The sequence below is a fragment of the Halichoerus grypus genome, chromosome 8 (genome assembly GCF_964656455.1).
Source record: "Halichoerus grypus chromosome 8, mHalGry1.hap1.1, whole genome shotgun sequence".
Classification (NCBI taxonomy): domain Eukaryota; kingdom Metazoa; phylum Chordata; class Mammalia; order Carnivora; family Phocidae; genus Halichoerus; species Halichoerus grypus.
This window is the reverse complement of record NC_135719.1, coordinates 141,513,652-141,524,870: the sequence shown is the minus strand read 5'-3', so window position 1 is coordinate 141,524,870 and position 11,219 is coordinate 141,513,652. Positions and strand designations below refer to the sequence as shown.

Sequence of the window (11,219 nt, the reverse complement as noted above, 5' to 3'; positions counted from 1 at the left end):
GCCAAGGCTCAGAGAGGTTAAGCAAGTGGTCCAAGGTCACACAGCGAGCACATGGTAGAGCTGGCGGATGACTTCAGAGTCTGGACTCCTGGCCACTGGGCTCCACAGGGAGATCCAGGGCAGTCACCTCCCAAGTGATCCTGTGCTGGGAGTGGCCCCAGCCTGACCTCTTGGAGTGGGAACAATGAGGCACAATGACATTGACCCCCAAACTGCCTGTGCCACTCACCGGGGCTTGTGGTCTATTGTAAACCACATCCTCCCCACCGAGCATTTCTGGGATTCTCCAGGGGGTAGCAGGCATCTTAAATGTGGGCCTGAGGAGCTCCGGCCCCCCTTCTGGGCTCGTCTTCCTCTGGTGTGGTGGGCTTCCTGCCCATTTGCCCAACAACTGGGGAGGTAGGGTCCGCAGCTCGATGTGACGATCAACCGCTAAGGTCCCACCGTAAGCTTGGGAGGGAGCTTCGGAGGAGGCGGGAGTGGGTTTCCCTTGCTGGCCCCTCCTGCTCTCCAGCTCCGGTTCCCTTGCCTTAGAAAGAGGATGCTGGGCAGATGTGCTCCTACGACCTTCCCCTTTCAACATTCCTTGCTCTTCTGCTCTTGCAGTTCTGTGTGGGACAGAGGCTAGTGGGCAGACGTGTCACCGTCACCAAGTTCAGGCAAGTCCCGGGAGGGTCTCGGGGCCTCCACCTGTAGGAGTGGGATGCTAACTCTCCCCTTGGGACGGCGGGTCCACCCCCTGCCCCATCACACCCAGAACCCAGGCCCTCCTCAGCAGAGCAAACCCAGGGCCGTCCCCAGAGCGGCGGCGCTGGCTGACACCTCTGTGATGTCGCATCACCGGCCACTTTGGATTCCCCCAGGAGCGGGGCCGGGCGGAAGGCTAAAGCCTGGGAGCAGTCCACTGCCCTGCAGCTGCCAAATCCGAAACAGCTGCGTGTCTGGAGCGGCCCCTGCGCTCGCTGTGAGCTCTGCCTCCAGAGTGGCGGGCCCAGCAACTGCATTCGAGAGGCATCTGTCCCCCCGCTTCACCACAGTGATAGAGCGAATGGGTCCGCGACGGGCCCCAGCTCCGGCCGGATGGTGAGGGGCCAGCCAGCAGCTACTGCGTCCAGCCGGCCCTACGGCCTCCGACACAGCCGAGGGCTCATCCCTGGGAAGGAAGCTGATGGCAGGGTCTGCATGCAAGGGTCCTTTCTCTCCTACCCAAGGGCAATAGGAAGCTCCAGGCCCTGCTATGGATGGACACAGTGATGTTCATAGAAAACCTGTTCCCAGCAGTTAACTTGGGTTGAACTTTGTTTCTGAGTTCCCAAGGGTGACTCAGACATGGTGAGATCAGGCTCTGGAGGGGGCCAAGAGGCCTGACCAGCTGATAGGGCCAGCAGCCTCCAGGATGGATCAGCCCTAGGCTCACTGGCTGCCTGAGCTCACCTGACTGGTGGGAGATGCCCTTCCCTCCTACCCAGGCCCCTGCAGGTGGCAGGTGCGGAGGAAGAAGTCCCAAGGCTGAGTGTCTTCTGAGTGCTGAGCCCCAGGTGGGCTCTTTGAGCCCTGGGATCTCATCAAACCCCCTAAGAGCCATCGGACAGAGGAGTTGTCACTCCCATTTTTCTCTGAAGATGAAACAGATTCAGTGAGGTGCGGGGCTGTGGCCAGCGTCCCGCAGCAAGGGAGGAAGAGGCGGGGATTATCGGACCCCGGTGCCCGTGCTGGAAACGGGACGGCGTGGCGCTCACTGGGATTGCACGTGCGTGGCAACTCCCAACAAGGAAGACACCATCTGCACAGGGTTGGCCAAGCATGTCCCAGCCATGTCCTACCAGGCCCAGGACACCCTCCAGGGGCAAGACATCCACTGGAGGAAGTCAGAACTCTCACCCAGATGGGCCTGGACTCCAGGGTTTCTGCTGCACATGGGCCTTTCCCCAGGGGCCGAGAACCAGGAGAGGTGCCAGATGGCCTCACTCTGCGCCCCTGGGCAGGGGTAGAGCAGGGAGCGGTGAGGCTGGCTGAGCCCATGGCTCTGCCATGTCTTTCTGTCTGTAGCTCTGTCCAGGCCCCTCTTGTCTGCGGTCAGTTATGGCTCAGGGAGGCCCCCAGCTGGTTTCAAGAGCCCCATGGCCCAGGATTGGGCTTATACCTCATATCTGCTCATTTTGATGGAAACCCTTATAAGATCCAACTATTCCTCCCCTCACATGCACGTGGGGCATTGGAGAGAACAAGGCTGGACCAGGCAGCCCCTTGCCAGTCCCTAGGGGCCCTCCTCCTAGTGGGTGTCATCCCCACATGTACGGTGTTGACAGGGCATGAGGCTGGCCTGCCCCTTTCTCCAGTCTGAGGGGTGAGGGCCATGCCCCCACTCTGCTCTCTAGAAATGGGAAGATTGACTTCTCTCCCTTGACCCCCTGAGCTGGGCGGTTGAGAGGGTCCAGATTGTTCCAGAGGAAAGCACGGTCGGCCACACATCAGAGGACACAGTGCTCACTTTAAAGAAAGGAAGAGAGGCTGGGATTTGTCTCTGCCTTCTCCTTCATCCCCTTCTTCCCTTTCCATAGATGCACCTTCGTCCCTCCCAGGACTCGGCATTTGTGGGCCCCCCACCCCACCCCCCTGCCATCTGCCCTCTGTCCACCGCCCTCCCCCATCCAGGATGCTGTCCAGGGTGAGGACTGGACTCTTGTCTGTTCTTCATCTCTTGAAACCAAAATAAACTAATATCAAGAGGCAGCCAGGGCTGGGGGCCAGGATGCCAAGGCCACAGGGGTGCTTATTTTAGCGGTTGATATTTCATCGCTGGGTCAGAGCTGTCCCCGGACTTGGCACTGACCCACATCTCAGCTCCCTCCTCCCCGCTCAGCTGGCACTTCCTCTCCGCCTCTCTCTCTCTCCTTCCTGAAAGAGGTATCACTGTCATAGGAAAATGTGCTGGTGTTGGCATCCTCTTTGGGCCCTGCTAGGTGTAGGGCTCTATTAACTGCCTCTCCATCACATGCACGCATGCATATGCATGCACGCACACCTCTATTTATGGGAATTCAGATGAAAATAAAAAAGGAGGGAAGACTGGAAGAGATAGGCCAGGTGTGTGTGTGTGTGGCCAAGAGTCAGGCTGAGGCTGGCAGGCCAGGCTACAGCCCTCCCCAACTCAGACCTAGAAGCTGTGTGGCTTGAATGTTAGCACAGACATTCAACACTTAATGAGCATTTACTCTGCTCCAGGCACTGCTGTAAGCACTGACAAGAGCAAGACTACTCTAGATGGGAGAGATGGGCGATAAACAAATGACATAAATCTACAATAAGTAAGGGGGGGGTGGTAAGTGTTATAGAGAAAAATAAAACAGGATAGGGGACTAGAGAGGGAGGGAGGGTGGGTTCTATTTACAATCAGAAAGTAGAAGCTTCCTGGTGCCATGTGTGAGCCCTAGGGGCTTTTTTTTTGAGGGTCCCATTCTTCTTCTTGCTTCCCTGCAGGTTGACCAGTTGTTTGCTTTCGGCTCCAGCATCTACCCATCCCTCTTTTACCCCTTTCTGTCCTCATAAAAACGCTCCCTGGAGGGCTGTTCCACGGGCCAACCTCTGGGGTCTTAAACAAAGTTGGAGACCCTGGGAGGGCTCCAGAGATCACAGAGGCCAGGGATTCTCCAATGCTCAGTGTCGTTTGTCATCAGGGACATGCAAATTAAAGCTGCAACAAGATGTCACCAAAGCCCATCAGAATGGATAATATGAAAAAAGTCGGAGCGACTGGAACTCTTATACATGGCTGATGGGAATGCAAATTGGTACAACAACTATGGAAAACTGATAGTTTTACTAAAGTTGAACACAAGCCCATCCCATGACCCAGGGACTCCCATGTGAGGTGCATACCCAACAGAAATGGGGACATGCATGCACCAAAAGACGTGTATTGGAGTGTTCATAGCCCTGTATTCCTAACTGTCCCAAACTGCCCAGATGCCCACCAGCAGTAGAACAGATAAGCTGTGGTATAGTTAGCAGGGAATATCGCATGGCCGTGAGAAGGAACAACCCAGAACATGGACGAAACTCACAATGCACCATTGAATGAAAGAAGGCACCGGTGTGATGTCATTCGTATGACATTCAGAACAACTTTTACTGTTAGAGGTCAGGGGAGTGGTCACCCACCCTTGGCAGGAGGAGATGGGTGCTGGTGTTGAGGTGGGCAGAGGAGGGGTGCAAAATGGGGGGTTTCTGGGATGCTGCTAATATCCTCTCTTTGATGCAAATGCTGGGTGTCTTCCGTTTGCGAAATTCCATTGAGCTGTACACATGTGTGCACTTTTCATGTGTATATAATGTGTTAATAAAAACTTGTAAAAAATCAGTGCTGTTCAGGCCTCAACTCAGATGAATTCATAAGGATGTCTGCGGTAGAGGGGCGCCTGGGTGGCCCAGTCGGTTAAGCGTCCGACTCTTGATTTCAGCTCAGGTCATGATCTCAGGGTCATGAGATTGAGCCCCACGTCGGGCTCCATGCTGGGCGCAGAGTCTGCTTAAGATTCTCTCTCTCCCTCTGCCTCTGTTCCTCCCCCCCACTCTCTCTCTCTAATTTCCAAAAAAAAAAAATAATAATAATAATAATAATAATAATAACAATAAAGAATCTATAGGGTAAGGGCTCCTGGGTGGCTCAGTCGTTAAGCGTCTGCCTTCAGCTCAGGTCATGATCCTGGGGTCCTGGGATCGAGCCCCGCATCGGGCTCCCTGCTCCGCGGGAAGCCTGCTTCTCCCTCTCCCACTCCCCCTGCTTGTGTTCCCTCTCTTGCTGTGTCTCTGTCAAATAAATAAATAAAATCTTAAAAAAAAAAAAAGAATCTCTGGGGTAGAGTCAGCCCAGCCTGTTTGTTCTGGAGGGAGCTGCCTATGATGTCAACAGACAGACCAACCTGTCTTTGGCTTGGGCTTTGTGGACTTACTTCAACATCAAGCCTCCCAACCGGGATGAGTAAGGACCAGGGGAAAAGCAAACGTTCACCAATTGACTTACATAACCTTGTGGGGTTCCTTGTTCTGACCCAATATTTGGATTCCCTGGTGCATGGGGGGAGGGGGCAGGGGGGCAGCTGGCAGAGCCGTGGCTGAAAGCACTGCTTTTTATGTCAGGCAATTGTGGTTCAGATCTAAACAATCACTTATACATCGTGGGATGATGGACAAGTTCCCCAAACCCCTGAGCCTCAGTTTCCTCATCTGTGAAGCAGGGGTGATGACAGCCTGCCAGGAAGGTTGTATGAATACAGTAGGATGATGCCATTTATTTTTTTTAATTGTATTTTATTTACATTCAATTCGCTAACATATAGTGTTTCCTTAGTGTCAGAGGTAGAGGTCAGGGATTCAGTGGTTACACGCAACACCCAGGGCTCATTTCATCCGTGCCCTCCTTACCTGTCACCCAGTTACTCCAGCTCCCCCTCCCACCGATGATGCCATTTATTAGTGGAAATGTGTCCAGTCAGCCCCTCCCCCTGCTGGCCACCCCCAGCACACTTTCTGTTCCCTGTGACTCTTTACCCACAATTTAGGCTCTGGATTTTCAAAAGCTGAGTGAAGACACAAGGCAACAGGATTTGGAGAGTGAGTTTCTCCAGCTCGCTCCACTATGAGAGGTTTGTCTGGATTGGGAGGGAGAGGTAAGGCAGAAGGCCACTTGAGAAGGGACGCTGTGCCTGCCTATGGCCCACCCCTCCCAGGCCACATCTGGGGAGGGGGTCTGGACAGTTAGAGAGCAGAAGGACCTGTGCCCCACCCCTGGCTGGGGGCCCACGGAAGCAGCAGGACCCCAGGGATGCACTCCACGGGACCCACTAGAAATTCCTCCTGCCGAGGACAATCCCCAAACAGTAAAGAGAACTGGATGGCCCCTCGATGCCCTTCCCTCATCGCCCCCCCCCACCATGGCACAGGGGTCTGGGAGGGGCCGGGCATGAGCTAACCTTGAGGGGTCACCAACTATAGTAGCCTGGGGGGGTGGGGCAGCCCCAGATGGGGCAATAGAGGTGCCAGAGCCGAGTACCCGGGAGACAGCCTGGGACTGACAGTGTCCTTCAGTCCCCAGCACCAGATCAGACGCCCAGAACTTCAACCAGAACCCAGGGTACCCTGCGTTCGCTGAGATTTAGAATGTGCACTGAGGGGGAATGTTCCAAGAGACTGTAAAGGCATCCTGCCTTTGACTCTGTAAGAAATCATGCTAGGGGGTCGTAAATCCAGTATCCTCCAAGGGGAATGGGCCTTTGAAATTGAATTTTTTTTCCATTTAGAAGAACAGATCAGGTGACATTCCCAGCCCCCTCCTCACTCCAGCAGGTGGGATGTAAGTGTCTGGCAGCGTGCCAGGAGCATCCTGGATACTCAGTGCCTGTGGCTGAGCATGTTGTCTCTGCCACTGGATGCTGACATCTTGTGCCATTCGACCTAGTCCAGAAACAGGGGCTTTCTTCCCTGGCCGCGTGCTGGCAGAAGGGTTCCCTCGGCTTTGTGCTGCTGCTAAGGCTGGCGCGCGCACTAGTTTGTTTGTTTGCTTGTTTGTTCCCCTGCCTTTTGCAGCCCAGCCCCACCCCATGCATGACAGCCCGGAGCTGGATCCCTGAACCTCCAAGGCAGGCCCTGCCCCTGGGGCATGCTCAGCGGTGTTTGCCAAGCCCGCTTACCCCAAACCCAAACACCCTTCCCTCCCGCTCTCTTCTCTCTGCTCCTGTTCATCTTCTGCCTCCCCGCCTTCCCTCCATCCACCCTTCTCCCTGCCCTCTTCCCAGCCTCCCTGCCTCCCCCACCTTCCCCTCTGCTCCCCCTTCTATCCCCGAGTCCCCCGCTGCTCTCTCCCTCTTGCTCCTCTGTCTTCCACGCTCCCCTTTTCATCCCCGGATTATCTCAGTGTCCCTCTCCCCTTGCTTCTCTGTTTTCCCCAATTCTTCTTTCTCCTCTCATGTATGCCTTCTCCGCTCTCCTCCTGCACCTCTTCCTTTCCTTCTTCCTCTCCATCACCTTTTTGTACTTCCCTCCCTTCTCCTGTCCCCTAGTGTCCCCCCCCTCTGTCTCCTAATCTCCCAGCTCTGGCTCCCCACCCTCTTTCCCTCTCTCTCTGTCTCTCACCCTCCCTATCTCTCTTCTCTCTCGCTCCCTCCTGGGGAGTTCCAGAAACATACCCATATATGGCCTCCATGTCAAGGATCACAAATGACGACGTCACGTGAGGGCCAGCTCTCCGAGATGCTCTCTGCCGCGAGGTCCGTAATTGACGCACCGTGGAGGGACGGAAGGCGGCAGGGCGGCCTCCTCCGGGCGATCTTCAAATAGGACATCTGAGATGCACAACATCTTATAGTTTGGCTGGCCATCACTGGTCATGCGGTGGGCCTGAAATAAACTCCCTGCTTCAAAGGAAAGCGTTTCAGAACTGCCTGGCAGAGCGGCCAGGAGCTCAGGGCCAGGGCAGAAGGAAAACTCAGGGAGCATGTTCTGAATTAAGACACCCTCAAGAAAACCCTTTTTAGTACCCCTGCATTGTGTGCCCCTGTTTCAGAGCCTAACAGGTAATGCATGCTTTCGACTTTCTTACACAGACTTCGAGAAAGATTGTTTGGCTGGGACTTAACCACTGCGTTGCTTGTTGGTGACTCCTTATTATCAAGACTCCTTGCTTGCGTCTCTCTCTCCTGTCTCTTGTGTAGAAAGCATGCCGGGGACTTTCACTTTGGACCTGGGGGACAGAGAATCAGCCGTATGCATGCACTTATGCATTCTGCTGGAGGACGCTCGCTCAGAATATCACTCTGCTGTGCACTTCTAAACATGGAAATGGAATGGGGTTATCAGTGGTGCTATTGTGGATGCCGTGGACCTAGGGCAGTATCTGTGGGGGACAGACGGCTTTCAGAAAGGCTTTTAGGTCAGGTGGCTAGATAGCTATGTTTATGCCCGTGGGCATCGATGTCCCGTGGCATTTAGGGAGTGCCTCTGTGTTTCGTGGGGTGATAGAAGTCAGGTGCCAGGAGCTGTCCCTGCAACTGCTTGGGGCTCGGGGGGTGGGGGGACGCCCAATCTGCAAACAGAGACTGTGACACAATGTAAAGAATGAGATGTTCCATGAGATTTAACAGAGCACCGTGGGATTGCCGAGATGCAAGAGTACCTCGTGTGAGCGTGTGTGCGTGTGTGTGTGTGTGTATGAGCATGAGGACATATCCAGGGACAAGATAGCTTTTAAAAAGCTGGGTGGATGTCACCAGGCAGAGGGGCAGGGAGAGGGACCTCCAGGCGGAGGGGCAGCTCCAGCAAAGGGCGACAGACACGTCAGGGTGGGTCGGGGGTGTCGGTGGGAAATGCAGAGTGGCTACAGCAAAGGGTCACGAAGGGGACAAAACTGGCGGGGAGGAGAGGGGAGCCAGAGGGAGATGCAGCTCCCACCAGGCCAGGCAAGAGGATGGAATATTTTCCGATTGTTTTTGAGCAAAGGGGGTGCAGGTGGGATCTGATTTCAGGTAGCTCCTCAGTAGCCAGGGGAATGGCCTGGAATGAGGGGGAAGAGAGGCGGCGCCAAGTAGGGAGGCCAGGTAAGTGACAGAGACACGGGGCAGGCCAGAGGCCAAGCCCCCCACACAGGAAGGACAGCAAGGCTCTCCTCAAGGAAGGAAAACTCAAGGGGCGTGAGGCAGGGGTGGGGACAGCTCTGGGGCCCAGGCAGAGGCAGCTGGGGCCAGCCTAGCAGCCACAGTCCCTGCCCTCTGCAGCGGAGGCCGGGGGCGAGGGCGGGGGCGTCCGGGAGGGGGGCAGAACACAGGGATGAGGCAGATGCTCCCGTCCCTTCCAAAACAGTTGGATGGGTCCCGACAGCTGGTGGCGGGCCTGTTTACAGCTCAGCCTCCTCCGGGAGCTGGCATCGGCCCCCACCTGGTGCTGTTCTCGTTTGCATCATCCATTCTTGCACAAACAGACCGGCTGTGAGTGCCCGGGATCCTCCGCTCCCGGTGACCTTACAATGAATAACACAGCAATTGATATCCGTGGGCGTTCACGGAGCACTGACTGTGAGCCAGGCACTGGCCCGGGGCTTCAGGTGATTTCTCTTATTGACTCTTCTCAAGGGCATCCTGACTTAGAGGTGATGGTTACTTCCATTTGCCAGATGGGAAAACTGAGTTTCGGAGAGGTTCAGGGTTTTGCCTGGAGCCAGACAGCTAGGACGTGTTGGAGTCGGGGATCCCATCCTGGCCTCTTGGCCTCTAGTGTCCACATTCAACGCCATGGCCTCGCTGGGGCCCAGCACAGCAGTAAACAGACCCGTCCCTGGCACAGTCAGGCTGTAACAAGGTTCCCGTACATCGTGGACAGGCTGGATCCCAGAGTGTTTTCCCGAAGGAGGCACAAAAATATCTCTGGACCCGCCCAGTGTCCTCCCATTTCTGAGCCGCAGAGGGTCAGGCTGCCCAGAGGAGATGGTTGTTCCAGGACCGGTTTGTATCGTTTTTTTCCTTAGCACCTTCTCTTGGACTAATGAATACCCAGGAATATCAAGGAAGCCTTAAGAGCTTTGCAGCTGAGGGAGAGGTATCGGAGGGGGGGTGGTGACGTCAAAGTGAACTGACTCCTAGTTTGCTTGATTTTTTAAAGAAAGGGACACAAAGCAGAGGGGTAGACAAAGAGCGAGGAAACGCAGGGCAAGCCAAGAGGTGGAGAAGATTGAAATAAAGGCAGGAGAGGAAGGAAAAAACAGAAAGGAAAAAGATTTTGGTGGGATCCCAATTTAAAGATTTCCAGCCAGCCCCGTGGTCGGGCCCAGGTGAGATGAGCAGGGCTCGGAGGGCCCTCTTGTCCCCACTGCACCTTCCCGCTGTGCGGCCTGGAGTTAGAGCTTCCAGAACCTCCTGCTCCCCGGGGGCCACACTCTCCCGGTGCCCAGGACAGGGCTGGGCAAGGCTGCACTTGGGCTGCAGAGGCTCAGAGCCGCACCAGAAGCCCTGCCCCTCTCACCCCTACCCCAGGCTGCCCGCGCCGGTGCAGAGCCCGGCATTCTCTGAGCCTTGGGCAGAAACTGGGTTGGGGCCTGGAATCCGGCACCTAGACCTATAGGTGGCTGAGCCCCGCTGAGGGGCCTGGCTGCCGCAGGAGAAGGACAGGGAGATGGGCCAGGAGGGGTGTGGAGGGCCAGGCTGGGCAGGAGGTGAGAGAAGAGCCCCCCGTTTGGGAGGCTGAGGCAAAGGCTTGCTGCGGGGGTCCCTGGACCGCTGGGAGCAATTCACGCAGGTTCAGGTCAGCAAGGCGCACTCACCTCCCCTTCAGATGGAGCCTCAGTCTCCCCCGACCCATCCATTGGGCAGAGTCCCACCTGGGTGACCGTGGCCAGTCCCGACCCCTCTCCCGGGGGGCCTCAGCTGCCCCTCCATACAATGGGGAGAGCGCCTGTGTTGGGGGTGGGTTGGTTTAAGTGTGCTGCCGGGAGCAGTTCCCCTCAGTAACTTCCAGCAATCCTGGCCCAACCTTGGAAGCCGGACTCGGGCCTGAGGAAAGCCAGGAGCCTGAAACCGGCAGCGAGGGCTCTGGGATTAGTAGAGTCGGGCGGGCCTTCTTAGAATCTTTAGAGCACCGCCCCACAGCAAATACCCACCCTGGGGCTTTGACCTGAGCCCCTCCGGGGCGTGGGGAGGGGGCAAGCAAGGTGGCCTGGATTCCACCCCGCATCTCCCCAAGGCTGCTCACCTCTTATTCAGAGCAGAAACTTCCAGAGTGAGTGACCCCGGACCACTGCCCTGAATACTCATTGTCAGAGGGTCCAAAGAAAAGAGGGGCAGGCAGGCCCGTTCTCAACCCACTGTGCCAGTTACAACTCAGTCTTCCCATCCGCACAATGGGAAGAGTCCTACCCCACCCACACCAGGTACCGAGAGGGTCAAAGGGTGCAGTGCATGAAAAAGACCACAAGCACCAGCTGTTTTTATGCTTGGGATTTTATTTATTTTTACTTATTTATTTTTAAATTTTATTTATTTATTTGAGAGCGAGAGAGCACAAGCAGGGGAGAGGCAGAGGCAGAGGGAGAAGCAGACTCCCCACTGAGCAGGGAGCCCGATGCGGGGCTCGATCCCAGGACCCTGAGATCATGACCTGAGCCGAAGGCAGACGCTCAACCGAGCCACCCAGGCGCCACATGATCGGGATTTTTATTTTTATTTTTTATTTTTTTT

At 55.8% G+C, this 11,219-nt stretch overlaps 1 protein-coding gene across 10 annotated transcripts in view; it reads left to right on the top strand.

Moving 5' to 3' along the window:
- The first annotated feature begins 5,562 nt into the window (after positions 1-5,562).
- ASB2 (ankyrin repeat and SOCS box containing 2) overlaps positions 5,563-11,219 on the top strand; it is a 43,119-nt gene continuing 37,462 nt past the window's right edge. For 4 of the 10 annotated variants that reach the window (XM_036071877.2, XM_078054144.1, XM_036071876.2 and 1 more), the window contains exons 1-3: positions 5,563-5,645; positions 6,300-6,352; positions 7,208-7,571. The gene's annotated coding sequence lies outside the window, so the exon portion shown is untranslated. The other 6 variants (XM_078054145.1, XM_078054148.1, XM_078054143.1 and 3 more) reach the window with 6 other exon arrangements.